General features: G+C 51.8%; 1 protein-coding gene across 4 annotated transcripts in view; it reads right to left on the bottom strand.

Moving 5' to 3' along the window:
• The window catches only part of LZTS1 (leucine zipper tumor suppressor 1), a 55751-nt gene that overhangs the window by 19147 nt on the left and 15129 nt on the right, over positions 1-21475 (bottom strand). The window lies entirely within an intron of this gene.

Below are 21475 nucleotides of genomic sequence, written 5' to 3'. Positions count from 1 at the left end.
TCCTTATAGACTTCTCTGTCCGCATGGTGCCGATCGCCCCAAAAACATGCAGACCTGCCGTTCTTCGGGGACAGTCTATAACGGAAAGACGCTTGGCGAGAGTCGGGGAAGCTCAGCTCTACCTCTGGTTCTGCCTCCCTCCAGGTTCTGCCACTCGAAGCAGTTTGCTTTCTGTCCCCACCCTGCTGTGACTTGTCTGTCACCTCAGGGGAACCCCTTAGGGCAGGGCCTGTGCTGTGTAGCTGCGGGTCCACGGAGGGAGCCACAGGCACGTTCAGCAGGGCCCTCTACGGTACATGTGCCACTGCATGATGGCATTAGGACTTTGACAAAGGGTCACATATTGATGGGTCTCTTTTGTCATCTGGCATAAGATTGAAACTTCTTGCATCTCGATTTATTTCCTTCCGTGTCAGATCAACACAGCTGATACGTTCCTCACATTGCAGGTATTCACAGGATTAAATGAAATCATGTATATGAAAGTTCTTGACCACAGTATATTGGATAAATTCACACCAAAGTGCTTGTGAAATCAATGCAGTATGCAGAGATGCGAGAACTAGATCCTCGCATGTCTCGAAGTTACAGGAGCAGGTCTTTGGCTCACCCCACCCCCATCTCCCTAGGAGAGCAGGGCTGGGCCAGACCCGGCTTGGTGCCTCAAGGACAGAGGGGAGAGGGGGAGCATGCAGAGGGTGGGAGCAGCATCTGCCAGCTGGGGCTGGAGGGGCCCTGGGTGGCCCCCAGCTGGCTTCCCAGCAGAGGTCTCTCTGGGGCTAAATAGAGTGTGAGCCCAGGGTTATTGACTCCCTTTTCGAGATGACTTTCCTCCTGACCCTCTGTCCCTCCCTCGGATCACTGCTCGACTAGGCCTTCCTTATCTGGAATTCCAGTGTTCGTATTCCTGTTCTTGACCTCTCCTGCCATTTGCTGCTCTGGATGAGGGTTGGGGCTGGAGCCAGGGCTGGGGCAGGGGTGAGCCTGGGAGCTGGTTAATCATCTCAGCCCAGTCTGCAAACCTCCTAATGCTCACTTTGCTGATGCCTGGAGGGTTCCATGTGCAAAGCTCAATACGTATGTTCTGAGTGAATGGATGAATGAAAAAGAGGCGAGGACGGAGGAGGAAGGGGGTCGGGGAGCGTGGGCCGTGCAGCTCTCTGAGAGGCTGAGGGGGGTGAGGGGGAGCAGGCTGCCGGTGGGTTGGAAGCAGGGGCCCACGCAGCTCTCAATTAAATACACTTGGGTTCCCTGGAAAGGCAGAAAGTGAAAGGGAAATCGCTGGCAGGCTGAGTCATCCCATCGGGTGAACAATCGGAAGCCATTCTGCTTCCCACTTGCCGGGAGGAGTCAAAAGCCATCCTGCCTGGCAGCCTTCTGTGTGCAGATCTCAGTGGCCAGCTGCTGGCAGAGCCTCCCTCATCCCAATGGGCAGTTTGCATCTTAACAGTGCTGATTGACAGTTCTCCTCAGGTACATGGTTACCCACCCATCCTAACCTGCCCTTCTCCCTTTCAAAATTAAGCCACGGTTACATGCTAAGCACATGCAAATTTAACCCCCACTACTGTGACTGCAGCGGCTGCTCCCACGTGAAACAGCGAAGGCGAGCCTCATCCATGTCCGTGACTCGGGCGCCACGGGGCGCCACGGGGCTCCGGGCCCATGGGACCTGGGCAGCCATGAAGGGAGCCACTTATCCTTTAGCCTCGAAAGAATGGTGACTCGGGTCTTCAGTGGGAGGGGTGGGTGAGATGTCCAGAGCAGGGCTGGGGGTCTGGCTGGACTCCCTCTCATCTCGCTTGATCAGAGTGAGGAGCCCAGGACCAGTTAGGACTTTGGAGGCCAGAATGCAGGGGACAGATGGCCCCTTTGCCTGCCAAACCCTCACCACCCTAGAGTTCAGGCTGAATGGGCACCTCCTAGAAGGGTGAATTGAAAGACACCAGGTCTGGGTTTGAGTGACTGACAGAACCAACAGGGTCTCAGACAGGGATGAAAACACGTTTTACCTCTTTACCGTCTTTGTGGCTGCCTGAAGTATTCCGAGGCCAGGTTCAGGTTCAGTAGGGAAGAACTGAGGGTTAAATTAGCAATGTGGGCCATGGGCTTGGGGAAGGGGAGTGATGACACACAGTGACATGACTTCCCTGGCCCAGGTACCAAGGTTGTTACTCCGTTAGCTTTTGGCAAATCAGAAAACCCAGCATCTTGAATTGGATGGGAGGTGTCTTAAGTTCCCTCAGGGCCTCTGCTGTGGAACGCCTTTGTGCCTCCATCTCTCCAAAACTCCGACCTTCCTTCATCTGTCCCGAGCAGCAGCCACACAGCCACACTGTGCTCTTCTTCACTGGAGAGACCAGGTTCTTCGGTCAGAGGAAAATACAACAGGTGTGCTACCTCACATTCCATTTCATCCCAGGAGCAGAGAGCCTCTCACTAACAGTGTGCCACCTGAACAGTAAAAGGGCTCTAAGGCCCCTTCAGTGGCATCACAGAGATACCCATGTAATTACTCCAGCTACGCATGAGGCCCTTCTTAAGGGGGCAGGAGCCCGGGGACAACCAGTAAGATGAGAAGCCAGTTGACACCAGACCATAGGTGGGACAACAAAACGGAGAAAAGCTTTTCGAGCTCAGAGGTGCTGCTTCAGTGCTCCATGAAAAGAGGACACTGAGGCCCCAAGAGGTTGGGCGACTTGTCCGAGGCCACACAGCAAGGCGTGAGGGGAGCTGGGCTGGAACCTGGCCTCCCGGCCCCCTGGCCAGCCTCCTTCCCACTTCTATTCTTCTGTAACAAGAGAAAAGTTAGTGGTATAAATACCACTCTATGCTGAGAGGCGCTGCTTTAAAAATACCCGGATCGAAGGAGCCAGACCAAAGATGAAATCGAGTCTCCACCTCACATTCCAGGAACCTTTGACTTGCCATCACCAGCCATGAACAGGGCTGAGCCCGGGAGGTAAGTCGTATCTTTCCATAAAAAATCAACAGGAAATGGGAGCTCATGAGTTTGGTAGGTACTAGGGTGTGACAAGGGACACAGGCGGCAAGATACAGGAATAGTAGAAAGCCCTCTACCACCTACAGACCCCTGGGAGAACTCTGTTTCTGGAATAGAACGGGGAGATCTCACAGCAGAAGGTCATGACTGGTCCAGAAGGTGGGCAGGTGTGGGAGAAGGTTGGAGGTTGGATGAAGTAGGGAGGGGAGAGAGCTCTTTTCCTAAAGAGCGTTTCTTCGCTCCTCACCTCACCCCCGTCCCCACCCAGGCTGGCTTTTATACCGGCCGAGCATATACAGTACTTGTAAGGGTGTGTACTGGGGAACCTGGTAGTTTTGGGAACTCAGAAAAAGACTGGAGCTGGGGAAGCCATGGCAGAGGCAAAGTGGACTCTTAACTCTGGATGTTGGAAATGACCTAGAGAGACTAACCTGGCCCCTTAGGTTAGCCAAACGAGTGTGGCTTTTGTTGTCTGGAGTTGTCTAGGCGCACCAGAGTGCTCAGAGGCATGGCCTGTCTGCTGGGATCTGTGTGCACAACACGGAAACCTGTGACTGTTCCTGACATGTCTCTACATGTCCTGAGTTAATCCTCTGATATGTCTGGCTGGGGAATTTTGACTTCTATGTCACCTCTGTTCTGATTTCTCAACCTCCTTGCTCCCTCCTCCAGAGCACATTCCTGTCGGGGAACTAGAAGCCTCACATCTAGCAAAGCAGCCTCTGGTGAGCATCAGGTAACCCAGCTACCCCGCTGGAGCCTGCTGCCCCCACCTCCCTGACAGTGAGATAATTACTGCAAAGCCCACGGAGTTGGCCCTGAAGTTCCTCAGTCCTGCGGAGTTGGCCCACAGCTGCCCCTGAAGTCCCTCATTACTGTCCCCTTCACCTCCGTGATACTTTATCTGCCATCTGACAGAACCAGAGGCTCATGAAGAGGCTCTGAAGCACCACGTGGAGAAGCTGGGACTTGAAGGTCACTCCAGCTTTGCTCCTGCCCCTCCTTGCGCTTCATGCTCCAGTGATGCTGAATGGCTCATGGTTCCCCAGATTGCCGCTCAGTGCTTTTCTACATGCTCTGCCCTCTGCCAGGAAGGACCTCCCTGACCTTGACTGTTTCGCAGGGGAAAGATGGACAAGCACCTCTCCTTCCTCGACTACGTCTGAAGGAAGCAATGCCAGTCCTGTGCCTTGGCAGGAAATCAAATCCAAGGCCACACATATCCGTTTCCTGAACCCTGGAGGGCTGGGCACACGGCATGGCAGCTGAGGATCTTGGAGCAGAAGGTGAGATCTGGGCAGGAGGAGGGAGTTCCAGCTGGGGGATCTTAAAAGAACCCTCGGCAACAACTCCTGTGCTGTGTCCCCTCCACACTGTTTTGAGCTGGTATAGCACATTGGGTCACCTAATCCCTCATTGCCTCTGTGGACAACAACTGTATCTATTTTATCCGATTTCTAGGAGGATTAAATGAACAATGAATAATAACACTCAGTGCCCAGCACATTGTAAGCACTTAATAATTGTTAGCTATCATCATTTGGTATCCCAAACCCTATTCATCTGTTAAGACCCACCTCAAATGCTGTCTCCTCTGTGGAGCTTAACACATGAATTCAAGTCACGTCAATCTCTAGGTTCTGTTCGGAAACAGTTCTCAAAGTGTGGCCCCCAGGCCAGCAGCAACAGCATCCCCAGGGACCTTGTCAGAAACGCACATTCTCCGGTCTGCCCGAGCCCAGATTGCTGGGGCCCAGTGATCTGTGTTTAATGGTCCCCAAGGATTCTTTTGCAGGATAAAGCTTGAGAACCACTCTTTCGGTATTTTTCTTTTTATTTCTTATTGTTTGGGATTCTATCATTGTACTTGATCATAGCCTGACCTGAATTATTATTAGTTCTTTAAGGGTAGAGACCTTGTCTTATATTCTGAGGAAATGCTAAGGAAAAGTCCTTGTGAATTTGAGTTCAATGAGCATTTTAATTAGATTTCATCTTAATAATTCCTAGCATTCCGCCCCCCTCCCACCCCCATTTTCTTCCCATCCACCCCAGGCCCAGGGGAAAAATCTTACCAGCCCTCAGTGAGAGAAGATTTCCTCCGTCCCTTCCCCCTTCCCTCCCTCCTGCTCTCTCTTTCTTCCTTCCTTCCCTGTTCCCTCCCTCCCTCCTTCTCTTTTATTTCCCAAAGTAGCCACTTAGGACTCATGAAATTGACTGTGAGTGTGGAGTAAGGGTAGAGGGCACTTCCGGAGTGTCAGGCAACTTCAGCTATTTAAGATATTGTCCCTGTCACAGTAACGTTTCTAAAGACTTCTTGGGCTGAGCTTTCTCAAAAAGCAAAACCGGGACACGGGAGTGCGGCCCTAACCCCCTTGCTCACAGATTCCTTCCAGGACACCCCAAGCGGCGTGACGGCCAGGCGGAAGAGAGCGGAGGGCACGCGAGCTCCCTATTCCCTGTGTACTGGCTACGGGGATCCCTCCCCAGGTTCTGTGGACAGTATAACTGATGAGAGATGGGTGTGACTATGGCCAGGTGCATATGTGACAAGGTATAAACATGCAATTTAGCCAAGCTGCTAGCCAGACTTGGTTCTCTCCGTGTCCAACTAATGGTTCTGCTTTGCAAACATAAGCTTTCCCAAGAACAGAAGCTTTGACCACAACAAAGGCTATCAGCAGGTGACCATAGAATCTGGACACTATTAAGAGTGAATGGGAGCACTGGTACGAATCACTCCAGGACAGTAGACGTAAACTGGGATGTGTGGTCACCTTACATATCCGCCATATTTCTTCCCATGAGGGCCAGGCCAGGGACGAGGATGTTGGGGAGGGAGGTCTGGTATATCTTGGCTTCCTGCCCCCTCCCCTCGGCCACTTAGTGTTCAGTTGACTACAAGGGACAAGGAAAGGACAATACTAGGGACTAGCGAGTGCCAGTGACATGGACCACTTACCAGGCGCTCTGCCTACAGTGATACGCAGGGTGCTGTGGCACCTTGTTCTTCAAGCGCCTTCACACTGGGTCCTCCTCTCATCTGTCTTCTGGACAGGTGTTACAAACATGGCTCCAGGGGCAAGCTAGAAGGGCTGGTTCTAGAACCCAGGACTTCTGGCTCCTAGGCCACTGCCCACACGGCCCAGTCATGGGGCAGCAAGATGAAAACGGGACCGTTGCACCTGGTGAGGCAGGCACAGCTACGTGTCACTTGCCAGGATATGTGTCAGCAATTGCTTTGACAGGCAGACAAGTCTGTCCCTGAAGGGGTGAGCTGCTGGGAGCAACGGCCCCTTTGTCGTATTTGGTGAGCATTTACTATGCGCCGTCACCATCGGGGGCCCATGGATAGGCAGTGAACAGAACAGAGCCTGCCCTTATCATCATGTCGGAAAGTGACAGACCACGCTTGCATTCGGGGCTCTGTACAGCCTAACCCCACCCTCTCTTCTCATCTCACTTGCTGCTACCACAAGCTGTACCAACTAGGCATGCTGCCCACCTGGTCTAGGGCACAGGGTCACTGACATTCAGGGCTGCACCTGACATCTTGAGAGACCTCCTTGTCAGACTCTTGACCATTCTCAGGGGCCCACTAGCCCTTTCCCTTCTCTGTGCCTTTGTCATGCTGCCCCCTCCCACCCAAGGCACAGCCCCTCGCCCTCTCCCAGATCCCCCTTCCTGGTTTTTCCTGCTCAGAAGACTCTGCATTGCTGAGCAGCACTTTTGTCGCTAGATAGTACATTCTTTTTGAGTCCGGATTCTGATGGGCATACCAAAGAGTCAAGATCTCCCAGCAAGCCTAAGCTCTTACTGCTGCCTTTGGTATTTCTCAAGTCCTGTCTGTTAAATCTTCTGCACTCTGTAAGCCTGTACTGACTGACCTCTGCACCTGACTCCCTGCAGGCAGCTTCGTCTCTACAGTGTGGAGATAAGGAAGCACAAGAGGGACGTTCCCTCAATCCCCTACAAGCCCAAGTGCTTCCTGCCTCTTTGTGCCTCTGACAATGGCAGGTCCTCCGTCAGGCAGATCTTTCCAGCTGAGCTGTGATTCCATCAACTGCAACCATCCATCAACTGCAACCATCCCAGGAGGCTTGCTCCAAGAATTACGTTCTCTTCCTTCTACTTAAAGGTCTGGCTTTCTTTTATTCTCTCCCACGAGGACTTAAACATGCACAAGTCTGCCAACTAACTCGAAAGCAACACGCTAGCTCCTGAACTCCATTTCTCCCTCCAGGAACCACGGCTTTTCTTCTTGTTTATGGCCACACTTCTTGAGAGAGAAGCTATGCTCACTATTGCTACTTGCTCGCTTCCCTCTTGTCCTCAGTCCACAAAACCCTGGCTTCTGCCCCTGACAACCCACTAGAACTGCTGTCCAGGGATGTTGCTGAAGCCAACCAACACTTTTCGATAGTTATCAAATGACCTCTTAGTTGGTCCATATTTTTTTTTCCACTCCGTCCTTTTAGAGACACTCTTTCCTTGGCTTACATGCTAATATATCTCTTGGTTTCCTCCTATCCCCTGAGCCTGTCCTTCTCTGTCACTCTAGCCTCGTCATCCCGAAATGCTGGTTCTCTTCAGGGACCATCCTGGGCCCTGTTCTCTGCTCCTGGTTGGCCCGTCCTGTCCCATGGCTTCAGCTGCCTCCACAAGGTGTTGATGTTTGGATCTGAGTCTGCAGCCCAAACCTCTCTTCCGAGCTCCTGATCTGAACACTCAACGGCTGCTGGCCATCTTCCCTTGGATGGGCCGCAACATCTCACACTCAACACGTCCAAAATGGAATTCTCCAGGTTTTCTTCCCTGCCATCGGCTATCTTCCCCTGACGAGTCCCTCCTGGCTTCTGGTCTTGGAGAGCGGTACAACCAGGACAGAAACCTGATTCCGAGGAACCTGACCAAGCCAGGAACCCTCGATTCCCTCCTCTCCCTCATCCCTATACCTGAGCGATTACTAAGTCCCGTTTGATCATTGATTTTCCGTAAAACCAGTGTTGCCCTCCAACTCGACTACTGCTGTCTTAGTCTAAGTTTCTGTCATATTTCCCTTGGGATATTAACAGGCTTGATCTTTGCTCTTTTCCAAGCTCTCCCAAGGATTCCCTTTTGCCCAAAGAATAAAGTCCGAATTTCCTAACACGACAGAGAATGCCTTCTTGATTACAACTGTTCCTCTTTGCATGTTCCTGTTGTATGGCACCGCTGCTCCCCATACAACCCTTCGTTTTGACGGACTCAAGTTCTGTGGCTTTGCAGTGATCTCCTGCTGGCTTTCTCTCAAGTTTTCCCGTGCTGCTCCCTACGCCTGAGTCCCGGGGGCTCTGGGGAGACAGGGCTTCCACGGCGAGGCCTCCCTCCACGTCTTCTGTGCACTCTCTGCTTATTCTTGTAACAGTGTCAGTCACGCCGGAGTGCAGGTCCTCTTTATTCACATCGACTTCTCAGCAGACTACAGAACTGTGCTTTATTCAATGCCGCAAGCCTAACTTCTGGCATAGCACCTGGCCCACAGTTCAAGAACTGTTTGTGAAATGAATGGATACGCGTGCGTTTAAGAATGATATTCTATTTTACAGTGCCTGGGGTCCGTGAGCAGCACCCTTGCCTAGTTCAGCACCATCGAACACTACATAGTGGCTGTTAATAAACTTTTTCAGCCCTAACCCCACCCCAGCGGGCTCCTTGGACCGCCCTAGGTATCTTGGAGCATAGCTGTGATGACTCCAGGTCACCACGCTCTAGAGAAGCCTTCTGTGTGTGGCACCCTAGTCTGAATGGCCGGTCCAGGGCTGGGGGTGGTGGGATTTGTGGGCCTGTGGTAGTCCTTCCTTGTGCCACAAGAGCACAGCTGAATGACTTGGCCTGCTGGGGTGTACGCATGTGCACTGGATTCAGCATCCTTATGGGTGTTGAGCTCCAATTCGTGCAGAAGATCCAGGACTCGCAGAGTGATCGGCTGTCCTGATTTGCCTGGGATTGTGGGATTTCCTAGGGCGCAAGCCTTCAGGACGAAAACAGGGAAAGTCTCAGGAAAACTGGGGTGAGTTGGTGGCTTTATCTAGTCGGCAGTTGGGATTAGTACAAAAGAAGATTGACTCGGTCCTGGTGACATCGTGACCTGACCTTTGACCGCGGATTGAGTGGCTCCCTGGGGTGATGTGATGGAAAACAAAGATAGAGTGGCTGCGTCTGTGTGTGAGCCGGCGGCGTAAGGGGTCACCTCTCAGGGGTGTCATCTTGGGCTCATGGATGGAAGTGTCCGTAGGGCTGTGCTGGAGGGGCAAAGAATATGTGTGGAAAAGATGGGTGAATCATTAAGTTGGGGGTAAAAAGAAAAGGAAGAATTGAGTATATTCATTAGGCCCCATCCCCACTCCTCCCTGACCCGGAAGCTTTCCTGAGGACCCCAGAGAGAGAGAGAGAGACGTGCGCAGGGAGTGGGGGGGGGTCTAAGAGGACTTGGGATGGGGGGATCCCAAAGGGTGAAGAGAAATCTGGGGGGAAGGGAGGAGAACGGGGAGGAAAGGAGGAGGCAGATAGAAAGTGCCGGTTGGTTCCATGGTTGGTTCCAACGGAAATACTGCTGGGAAAGCCTTCATTGTGATGTAAATGAGGTGACAGGGAGCGGGGAGGGAGCTGAGTGAGGAAGGGTGAGGGCGCACCGCAGAAACAGCAGATGAATGCAGAGATTATATCATAGCTGCCAGTTATGGAGATCTGATTTCTTTGGTGCAGATGTCACATGCTGGGTGAGCTGTTATTAACTAAAAGAAGTCAGGGCTTCCTAGCAAGGAGGTGTGTGGCCGAGTGCATTTTAGCATGGTAGAAGAAATCACGGAGCGGGCAGAAATGAAGGTCGCTTTTAGGGACCAGAGCACATTTTAATAGGAAGAGACATCTGGAGAGCTAGTAGCCACCTGCTCCCTTCCTCATCACCAGCATGACCACAAATAAAATAAAATAAAATAAATAAAATAAAATAAAAGGTAAGAGGCCTGCAGTTTACCAAGAAATAATATAATCCAGGGATAGATTCCTTTTCTTCATTTTAAGATACAATGGCTTAAAGAGCAGGTAACTACTAAAAGGGTCCTCAGCATCAGGAGTGAAGGAAATTATATAAGGCTAGTGTTAATTTTAACAGGACAAAACCAAGAAAAGAATGGTTTAAGAACTGGGCGTTTAACTGGGGATTTTCACCTGGAGGTCACTTCAGAAAACCCAGCTACCCCGGGCGGGCAAACTGTCTTAAAAGCACCCTGTTCAGTGCTTCTACCCACCACAGAGCCCAGAACCTCCTGCAAGATGCAAAACAACAGGCTTTGTCAGCGTTTTGGAAATTGCCCAGAGGGGCTATCTGTGTCTGCTGCCAGTTCTGGCTCGGTACAGTTTGGGAACTCTGGGACTGGAGGAAAGCTGGCAGTAGGACAATATGTGTGACAGCCCCTCCCATGCAACCGGGAGTGTCCCAGTGTGCCCTCGGGAAGGACATGTAGAAACAGCTCCACGGACTGGGAGGCCCCTTGGATTGTCTCACTCAGCACAGTGCCTGGCACCCCGCCGGAGCTCGAGAAACGCTCAGTGAGCGAAGGAACGAAGGAACGAAGGAAGAAGGCATGGACTTCCTCCCTTGGTCTCTCCTAGTGCAAGTAGATCGTCCGCATTGCAGCAGTAGAAGTTACTTTTCTGAAACACAGACCTGACCACTTCAGGTCGCGGCCCTTTTTGGCCTCTCTCCTTTGGGATAAGTGTCCTAATTCCCTTGCTCAGACACCTGTGCTTTCAGGGCGTTCATGACTGTGTGACCTGGGCCCCGGCCCCGGCCCATTTTCCGGTTCTGGCCCATCCTTCACTGGTTCCTCACCCTTTCTCCCAACACCGCTCGGTATACACAACCTCCAGACTCTCTTTCACAACTTGCCCCCGTGACCCCAGCCTTCGGCCTGTGACAACCCACTCATCAAGGTCTCACTCAAATACCACTTCCTCCGGGAAGTCTTCCTATGTCTCCCTTGCTTCTTCATCTGCCATTTCTCAACAGGGGCCTGAAGCTATTGTAGCACCTCATCCTCGCTCCCAAGCTGCTTGTTCTTTAGCTGTCACCCTGCACCAGTCCTTACGCTTCTTGGACAAATAAGACTAACCCTGTTTTGTCTCCACAGACTCAGCTAAACGACTCTTACAGGAAGTGGGGGGCCAGAGAGGCTCACAGAGGTTGGAAGAAGAAACATTAGTGGGTCGGTGTTAGGAAAATTAAAAAATGGCAGCCACCGAGCTCTTTGCCTCAGAAATTGCTGTAATGCACACGAATTTCCTTTTCCCCATTTGGCTTCCATCCTTAGAAGTAGAATGGGGAGATGAAGGCGCCTCATTCCCTTAGGTACCGCCCCCAACCCCCGCCAAGTTTCAACAGAGAAAAGGCGAGGCTGGGCTTCCTTCCTTTCTCAGCTTTCTCAGTTCTTTCTTTTGAAGAACTTGCCTCAGTCTTCTGAGAGCTTCTCACAATGAGGGGGCGACGTCCTCTCTCTTTGATCTGCCCAGGAACAGTGCCACGTAGAGGAGCTTCCGCTCCCTCTGCAGCCTCGTTGTCAGGTGCGAACGTCCTCGCTCATTTTCTGGACGTGGACACTGTTCGGGCTGGCACCCTCCCTTGCGAGTCCAGTTGTCATTCGGGCCTCATGAGAGGCCCCTTACGATGCGCTCATTCACTGTACCTCATTGTCCCCGACTATTCATTGACGTTCGCTGGGATGATTCTTCCTGGGCCACATGCACAGAGGCGCGTGCACATGTGTTCAGACCTCGTGTCCCATTTGTGGTGAGGACACTTGAAATAAAGGGCAGCGCTGCCTGAATGCAGATCCGCCCTCCCACTCTAATAGCTGGGGCGTCTGCTGCGCTAATGTTATTTCGAGAAGCACCGGGAGAATTGGGGCCTCTGCAGAGCAGGCAGGGAGGAAGGGGCGGGGGCGTCCTGGCAGCTCCCTTCTCTAACGCTGTCAGCTACATCATTCCAGACAGACTCTGCTCTCCCCTCCCCTGCCTCCCAGAATCAATGAGTTTTGGAGATCTAACCTCTGCCTTCCTCTTAGCCCTTCGCCTGGCATTCAAAGCTCTCCAGAAGCCAGCTCTCAAGTCCCTTCCGGGCTTATCTGCTGCCTCCTCTGAGGGGCCAGGTGGGTGCAGTGGCAGAATGGTTGTTCCACCTCAGCAACTCAGCAAAAACTGTCTTTCAACAGTTTATAAGGTAATGGTTAACAAGATGGTTGGTAGGGCCAGGAAGGCAGTCAGTGGAGGAAGCACAGCAAACGTCGGACCGTGAAGTAAGAGACACGAGAGAAGAGAATCGGGGATCTATTCTATGACCCACTTGCCAAACTAGAGCCCTGCCTCCCCACATCCCCAGCCTGGCCTCAGAAGTGGGCATATTCTCGCCGATGTCAGGACCCTAATTCTCCTCTGAGTGCTGAGGCCCCACTACAGGCCTCCCAAGACCTACCCTAGTCCCGTCCTCCCATGAGGGGGACGTCCCTGATTCCCACCGGGGCCCATAGTCCTGACACCCGTGGGCTTCTGGGCAATACCTTCAAGGGGCACGCACCAGGCCCCTGCATATGCACATGGTGTAACCACTCGGGCGACACCCCCTATTTCTGGAGGGAGAGGGTGGGGCTCACACCTCAGTGACCTCCCAGAGCGTGGTGGGAAATGTCTGCATCTGAGCAGCCACCCTGGGCTCATGAGTTGTTCTCTCCTGACATAGATGAGACCTGGTGGGCAGGTGCTCTTGAATAGAGCATTTCATAACCTAAGAAATACAGGCTTTTGAGCCAGACCGAGGTGGACTGCACATAGCAAGGCCACTGCCCAGCTGTCAGGCTTCAGGGAAACTGCTTAGCTTTGAATTCGTGCTTTTTGTCATTTGTAAATTGCAATTGGGTTTCTCGGCCTTGGCGCATTGACAAACTGGGCTAGATCGTTCTTCGTTGTCAGGGGCTTTCCCTGTGTATTGTAGGAAGTTTACCAGCATCCCTGGCCTCTATAAACCCGATGCCAATCGCCCCCTCTTCTGCCCAGTTGTGACAATTAAAAATGTCTTAGACATCGCCAAATATTCCCTGGGGGTAGGGGCAAAGTCTCTCTCAGTTGAAAAGCACTAATATGTACACCCTGGGGATGTTCTGTAGATGATGTGACAGCACAAGTAAAGTGTCTGACACATAAAGCAGGTGCTCATGTGTCAGACACTTTACGGTCCCACTGGTATTTTAAGCAGAATTTGGCAGTCTCCCTTCCATCTTTCCAATCTCACCTGCCACAGTGTGTCCCTGAATCTCAGAAGTGGGTGGCATGGGGATAGCTCTGGAGGAGAGCTGAGTAGAAGGTGTCTGAGCCCAACGATCTCTCCAGTGGCTTCGCTGGTCTCAGAGGAGACATCTCACAGATGCTCAGAAGTGCCTCATGGGAAAAAGGTGGTTTAGCTGGAGGCCTAGAAAGGTTCCCACAGCGAGCCTTTGCCTGGCAGGCAGCCCGTTTCTGCTCGAATCTCTCCTTTCCACCTGGTCGTTCTGGGGATGCATACGGTCTTTTCTAGATGAGGGACTGTGAATTACACAGAGCAGCAGCAGTGCACACCAGCAAGGAGAGAGTGTAGAAGACACGGCCGAGGCACTAGCTTGGCTGGGAAAGGACTCTGAGTGTGCTGGCTGTAACTGCGGGCCCTAGGGGGCGGACGGCCTGCCCACCTCGCCCTCGGCACAGCTGGCCTTCGTGGCAGCCACGTCCGGCCTGCCCGGCTTTGGGCCTCTCTACGGGGCCGGAAGTCAGAGGAAGGAGCGAGGTCTGCAGGGCTGGGATCCATGGAAACCTTCCAGGTCCACAACTGGGTTGTGTGAGAGGCAAAACTAACCCAATCTAGGGAATCTCGGTGTTGCCCAAACTATAGACACCCCACCTCCTCTGGCTGGTTTTTTGTTTTTCTTTTCTTTTCTTTCATGGTGGCGTAGAGATGACAATGGACTGGGGGCTCGAGTTTGCTCCTCTGGACTATCATCTAGTCGTGTGGTCTGAAGTGAGTCATTCTCTCCTGATCGTGTCTTCATCATTTTTCTGGGGCGGCATTGAAACCGCTCTCTCCATTACGGACACGCTGAGAGGCTCTGGTGAGATCAGCAACCAAACATGCGTTGAGAAAAGAGAAAGGATTGTTGGTGTACGCCACCGCCAAGTTCAGCATCATGCTGGGGGAGAGCGGGCCGCAGCAGAGCCACTTAAAAGGGAGTCACCGGATGAAAGGACTGAGCTAACTGGACAGGTGCAGGCCAAGGCGGACCAGCTCTGGGAGGCCAAAGGGGATTAACGAGGTCTGTGTGTAACAGGAGCTGGAAACCGGGGTCCAGCAGAGCAGACGAGAGGGAGAGTTTATTGTTTGTTTTAGTTTTAGCTTTAATCACGAGATTAGCTGAGAAAGGGTCGACGACATGTAAGTTTCACTTTTTTCCCTTTAAAAAAATAAGTTGAGATCCAAAAGCCCCAGAGGCACGTTCTTCAGCCGTGTGTGTTGCACTTAGGGAATAGAGGACCTGAGGTGGGCGGTGGGGGCACCTGGCCTGTTCTGTGGTACCTGCCTCTGTGCTGCTCCCTCCTCCCTCCCCGATCCAGGGCCCGCATCGTCTTACGCCCCCGGCCTGTGGAGACAACCCTCGAGATGGCCCACTGCCTCTCACTCTGCACAAAGGTCTTCCAAACACAGATTTCAACACTGGCATCCCTTATCTTCCTGATAACCTTTTCTGCTCCCATGGTCTTGTCTCATCAGGACCAAGGCTGCTATGGGACAGTGTTAGAAAACCCTTCCATTGAGTGGTGAAACCTATCTTACCACTTACTTCCTCCTGGAGAGACTCCAGCCAACTCTGTAGCCTTTTCCTTATCTCCGACAAAGATCTTACATGGGACCAGAGTTGTGCAGTAAGGATCAATGACAGAGTGGCCGTGCTAGGGCTTTACACACTGTAAAGTGCGGTGCCAACACGGCAATCCAGTCGGGTCTCTCGACCCTCTCACAAGGTCCATTCTAGACGGTTTTCTTACGGTTCTCCTGCTGTTTCTCTCCATAGGGCTTCTCCCTCCTTTAACTGGCCAGGTAAATCCTGCCCTCAGGGGTTCACTGACCTTCCCATCCTGATGTCCTCCTCCACTAACCTTGCCCTTGGTACTGATTCCCGTCCTACTTCGGACTGCTGGATTGTTTGCACAGGAATAAGAGTTAGCGGGCCCCTTGCAACATGCCTGGGGTTTACCGGTCTCATTTAATCCTCTCACTAACTTAGCAACATCTCTGGCTACAAGGTCGGTATACAAAAAACAATCGCACTTCTATATACTAGAAACTCCTAAATAGAAAGAGAAATTTTAAAAACATACCATTTAGAAAATGTATGCGCCTCGGAACAACAGAAGTTATATATGACCTCTGCATTGAAAACTGGGAAGTATTATTATGAGAAATTAAAGAAAATCTAAACAAATGCAGACACATGTCAGGTTCGTGGATTCAGAAGACTCGATAGTCTAAAGATGTTCATTCTCTTCAAATCGACCTATGGAGTCAATACAATCCCAATCAAAATCTCAGCGTCTTATGCATTAAAATGCGAAGGGCCAACAATAACCAAGACCATCTTGGAAAAGAACAAAGCTGGAGGGTGTACGTTACCAGATTTCAAGACTTACGAAGCGACAGTAATTAAGACGATGTGGCATTGACATAAAGCTAGAGAAGCTGACCAAGGGAACAGAACAGAGTCCAAAAACAGTCCCGCACATTATATGGTCACTTGATTTATGACAAAGGGGACGGTGCCGAACAGTGGAAAAACAAATTTATTTTTATTAATTGCGGCTGGTTGACTGGTGTCCATTTATAAGAAAGTAAAATTTGGCTCTTACTTTACACTACACATGAAGGATTCCAGATGAATGGCAGATATAAATGTGAAAGGTAAAACACCAAAACTTCTAGAAGAAAACATTAAAGAACAACTTCTTGGCCTTTGGACAGGCAGACATTTCCTAACCAGGACATAGAAGACACTAAGCGTAAAGGAAAAATATTGATAAATTAAGAATTTCTCTTTCTCAGGTCTCCATCGAGAATTAAAAGGCAAACCAGAGAGTGGCAGAGGCTATTTCCAGTACACATATCTGACAAAGGACTCCCGTCAGAATGCAAAAAGGAACTCTTATAAATCTCTAATAAAAAAAAACCAGAAACCAAATTAAAAATGAAGAAAAGAGTTAAATTAGCCACTCCATAAAATAGGATATGAAAATGGACGAAAATGTATAAACAGGCACAGGCGCTCATCATGAAAAATACAAGTTAGAAAAATCGTCAGAAAAATACAAGTTAAAACCATAATTAAATACCACCAAGCAACCACTACAGTGGGGAAATGCAAAAGCCGACAACATCAAGTGCTGGCGAGGATGAGAAGCCAGTGAGGCTGTCACACTCCACCGGTGGCAGTGCAGATGTGCTTGACCCACCGGCAAGGGCGGGCATGTGCACAGCTCACGACCCAGCTGTTCCACCTCTAGATGTACACCCAGTAGACATGTTCGCATGCGTGTCCTAAAAGACCCAGCAGCATCACGTGTAAGAGTCCCAAACTGCAATGCCTGGCAACCTAAATCCTATCCACAGTGGAATATTCCTACACAGTAACATATCACGGAGCCACGAGAATGATGGGACTGCGGTCACACACGACCGCACGGACCGGCCTCTCAAAAAAGGATGTGCGCGGTATGAGGTTCTATTAATAAGATGTTTACAAAGAGGTAAACGTGATGGCGTCATGGGGAGGGATGGATGTGATCCGGGGGAAAAAGTGGTTTCTGGGGTACTTTTAATGCTCTATCTTTTGCCTCGGGTTCTAGTTACCTGAGATTTGTAAAAACTCACCTGGCTGTTGGTTCATCCATGACTTATGTACATTTCTGTATGTATATTACACTTTAATAAGATTTTCACTTAAAAAATAATTATCGCAATAACCCACTAGTGGTTCTTTCTTTCTTCCCAATTTACCAATGAGACTCGGCTCAGAGGGGATGAGGAACTGGTCCGGGGCCAGCTGGGGATGAGAGGCAGAGGATTCAAACTCAGCCTGCATGTGCGCCTAAGCACCAAGTCCTGACTTTACCTGTTCTCTTTCTCTGAAGTAGCTCAGTTTTACACTGGGACTCTCAGAGGCAGGAACCCTGACTCTTGCTTGCCTTACGCACCCCCATTGCCGTCAGCACAGGGCTGGACACTGCAGCCCAACAGATGCTCGGTGCTATGGACTGCATGTTTGTGGCCCCCGCCCCAGCCCCAATGCGTAGGTTGAAACCCCAACCCCCAATGGGATGGTATTTGGAGGCAGGGCCTTTGGGAGGTGATTAGGTTTAGATGAGGCCATGAGGGTAGGGCCCTATGATGGGATTAGTGCCCTTAGAAGAGGCACTAATGAGGCACTTTGTCCACTATGAGGATACAGCAAGAAGGTGATCATCTGCAAATCAGGGAGTAGTAGGCTCTCGCCAGACACCAAATTTGCCAGCACCTTTCTCTTAGACTTCTCAGCCCCAGAACTGTGAGAAATGAATGTGTATTGTTTGAGCCATCCCGTTATAGCAGCCCGAGTTGACTAAGACACTCAGTAAGGAGAGGAAGTCTGGAAGCTAAATCTATAAATTTGCCCATCTGCCCTTTTTATCTCTCTCTTTCTCTTTTTCTCCTGGCTCTAGAGTGTTCCTGAGCTTGCCTGGTTCTTGCCCCTGCCTCCTGACTTGATGGTGTCAGCTTTAGGATGGAGCTGGAGCTAGCGTGGTGGCTTCAGCCATGCTCCAAGAACACGAGGGGCTTTTCCACTCAGCTGCTCCTGGTGAGGTCCTTCTGGGCAGGGGGAGTGGACTGCGGTGCCTGCTCAGGTCCCACCTCTCCCTGCCCCACAACTTAGTCCTGACTCCTCCCCTCCCTCTCAGCCTCCGGGCTCTTTTCTCCAAGGGAAGAGGGAGGGAAGCTGTGTTGGCAGCTCGCTGAGCAGGGCTTCCTTCCCGCTGCCTCCCTCCCTCCCCCACACAGCTGGGGATTTTTAAGTCTCCATCTTTCTGAAGGACTGGGACCTGGATGCTGTCAGGAGCCTCCTCTGAAAAGACTGCTCACCAGTCTCCCATGGCTCAGGAATGGGGTCACCGCTGCCCAGGAAAGCGGTGGGAGACAGCGGCCCTCCCCTCTCATCTCCTCTAGCCGGAGGACGACGTCCAAGCTGGACAGCAGAGTCCGGTGACGTCAAGCAGGCGACAGAGCTTCCTCTTAAGCTTCCCTCTGCTGAGTGTTTCCTTTAGCTTGGACTAAGCACTATATACACATGACCTGGAGCAGGCTGCACCCCAAGGCGCCCCGAGACGCAGGCACTACTGTTATCCCCACCTGACAGATGCACCACAGGAGGTCTCAGGTTTTATACCTGGCAAGGGCAGTGCCTGGCTTTGAACCTGAGCTGTGGCCAGCAGAGCTCTAGTTTTTTTTCTTTCTTTTTTTTTTTTTTTACCTCCATTGGCATTAGGCGCTGGTGCTCTGCTCAGTGCTGGCAGTGATCCCCCTGCCCACACTCCCCCGGCTCCCCCCATGGCTCCTCTAGACCTCGCCTGACTCTGCCCCATAGCCCAGCCCCTCCTAAACCTCCCCCTGTGCTCTGGGTTCACCCACAGCCTTGGGCCACCGCTGCAGCCTAAGCCTCCACTTTCTTCTGTAGATTGGAGCTAACTACTACCTCATAGGGCTTCTGTACATACCGAGTGAAACTTTACCTGTAAAGGCACTAGGACATAATTAAGAGCTTAATAAATGGCAGCTAGTCTTTTGGTTTGTTTCATTTTGGACTTGGTGACTCAAGACATTGCTGGGCTCTAAGGCTAGACTCGAACTCCTGGTATATTTTCCTCCAACTTTGCAGGTCTCCGGGCTCTATTTCTCTCTCTCTTTCCTTCCTTCCTTCCTTCCTTCCTTCCTTCCTTCCTTCCTTCCTTCCTCCCTCCCTCCCTCCCTCCCTTCCCTTCTTTCCTTTCCTTCTTTCCTTTCCTTCTTTCCTTTCTCTTTCTCTGTCTCTCTGTCTTTCTTTCTTTTTTCATTGTGCAAAGAACTGGGGACATTTCCATTTGGGGCCTTTAGACATTAGATTTAAAAAAAATGAGTAATCATCTATCACTTGTTTGTAAGAATTGCTCTTCAAGTGCTTAGAAATCACCGATCTGATCAGCGGATAGTAAACCCCATGAGGACAGCTGGTGTCCCTCGGGGCTGGCACAGAGCCTGTCAGGCAGGAGAAGTCAGGATACTCCAGGGGAGAAGCAGTCAGGAGCTCAGCTGTATAGGAGGGAGCAGGCCCAGCCTCTCGCCCTGGCGAAATGCAGGGTGAGGGGCCGGGGCGTATTCAGTGAGAGCCACTTCCTTGTCCCCTGCACGGGCTCTGAGTCCCAGGTGGCTAACAGCAGCCCGGCCCCAGGCTCCCCTCAGAGGCACTTCTGTGGGTCTCAGCCCTGTCAGCCTCTTTGCCCGTAGCACAGATCCCGGCCTCCCCCGGTTCTTGCCTCTGCTGTCCAGACCCCATTTTTCGCCACTACCTCCTTGAGGAAAACTAAACTGGAGACCTGTGTGCGTGTGCGTGTGCGTGTGTGTGTGTGTGGGTGGGTGGGGGATTGGTGGGGGGTTGGTCCTTTCGCCTGAGTCCAGGGAGGGGCAAGGAGAGGACAGGGTGGGGGCCTCCAGGGTGTCATCTGAGCTCAGGGGCTCAGGCAGGAGTGAATGTGAAGCAGCACAGGTCTGGGCAAGGCAGGGAGACAGCGCTTCAGTGGGCCAGGTCTGCAGCTGTCTGCTCCCAGAAGTCCCCGCCTGCCTGCCTGTCTGTCTGTCCCTGCCCCTCAGCTGCTAGTGGGGGTGGGGGAGTCCAGGCAGTGGAGCAGTCCTCAGCCGCTGGTGGAAAAGGTGTAGGGGAGTGGAGAGGGGCTCTGGGTTTGTGCTGCACCTTTTCGTCCTGTTTCCCTGTCTTGGGACGCACCTCCTGAGGGACCTACTGGGCGGAGACATCTTAAGCAGGCACCTCAACACTCACCACTGTTTCTAACCCTTCACTAAAACCACTTTATGTCCATGAGAGTAAGGCCTAATTCCAGGCAACTCGTGTTCCTTTAACAAGTTCCACGTCTGTCAGCTTCTCAATGCACGGAGCATGGTCAAGAGGGAGGTTCGGCAGTCCTTTGAACTCTGTCTCAATCCTGCAGGTGGGAGGTTCCTGCCTCCACCTGATTAAAGTGGGTGGGGGGGGCGGGTTGCAGAGACTGCCCGAGGCAAATCTCGGGGCTTCTTTTCTCCTGGCAGCTCTCTGAGATCTATTCGAGCTCTCCTAGTCCTAGAACACAGCCCCCCGCGCTGGGCTGGCATCCCCTCTCCCAGAGGATCCTAAAAGCCACGTGAGCCCCATGTTGGTAGAAGCACTGCCTTCTCCCCCAGCAGATACCAACATGCTGGGACGGAGAACTCACTAACTCTGAAGACACCGGTTCTAATGTCAGCTCGGAGGCCTAACGGTTGTGTGCTGTGTGCCGTGGAGGAAATCACCTCAACTCTGGGCCTCACCATTAAAGCTGAAGAGTTTCCTCCACTTAAACAAACAAAAAACACACAGAGGAAGAGGAGGAGGCAGGTCGATGGTGTGTTCAACGTCAGCTTGCTTGTTTCACATGGGACGATCCGTGTCTGTGTCGCTTGTGGGACAGGGTGTGTGTGTCAAAATAGGAGCAGCTTCTTCTTGGTCCCCCGGGCTCCTGCCTCCGTCTGGTTTAATGCCCGTTAGGCGGAATAAATGTTCCTCTAATTTTCCGATGCGGAATTAGACCTCAGTCATTTGCCTTCTCCTGTATGATGCAGCCGGACCTGGGTCCTGTCACATCTGTGAACTCCCCATAGAGGGAATGCATAGAAAAGTTTCATTTTATTTGTTTTTCTTTCTCCCCCTTTCCTGACCTCATGTGCTACATAATCCAGAAAATGGTCCAGATGGGAAAGTCATTGGCTTTGAAGCAAGAGGCAGGAGGAAGGAGGAAAGAGGCATGGCACACGGCCCCTCGCCCTGGGGAGAGACCGTCCTCCCTCTGTCCTGCTCCACGCAAGCACGCGAAGTGGCACTGCGGGGACCCTCCTGAGGTGGGGGGGACAGCCGGCTGACCCCAGGCCTCTGAGCCTGACCCTCTCACCTCCTCCTCTCCAACACGCATAAGCCAGAGTGAGCAAGGGATCCCCCTTCAGCTCTGAGTCTTGGCCTCGGGACGGTCCGTGATGTCCCACTCACTGTTCTACGTAATTTCATGAGTCAGTTTTCATTTAGTCACATTGACAGGGTGGATGGAGAC

This window comes from Pteropus vampyrus, unplaced genomic scaffold (genome assembly GCF_000151845.1).
Source record: "Pteropus vampyrus isolate Shadow unplaced genomic scaffold, Pvam_2.0 Scaffold126, whole genome shotgun sequence".
Taxonomy (NCBI): domain Eukaryota; kingdom Metazoa; phylum Chordata; class Mammalia; order Chiroptera; family Pteropodidae; genus Pteropus; species Pteropus vampyrus.
The sequence above is the reverse complement of the archived record's forward strand: the minus strand, read 5'-3'. Positions and strand labels throughout refer to the sequence as shown.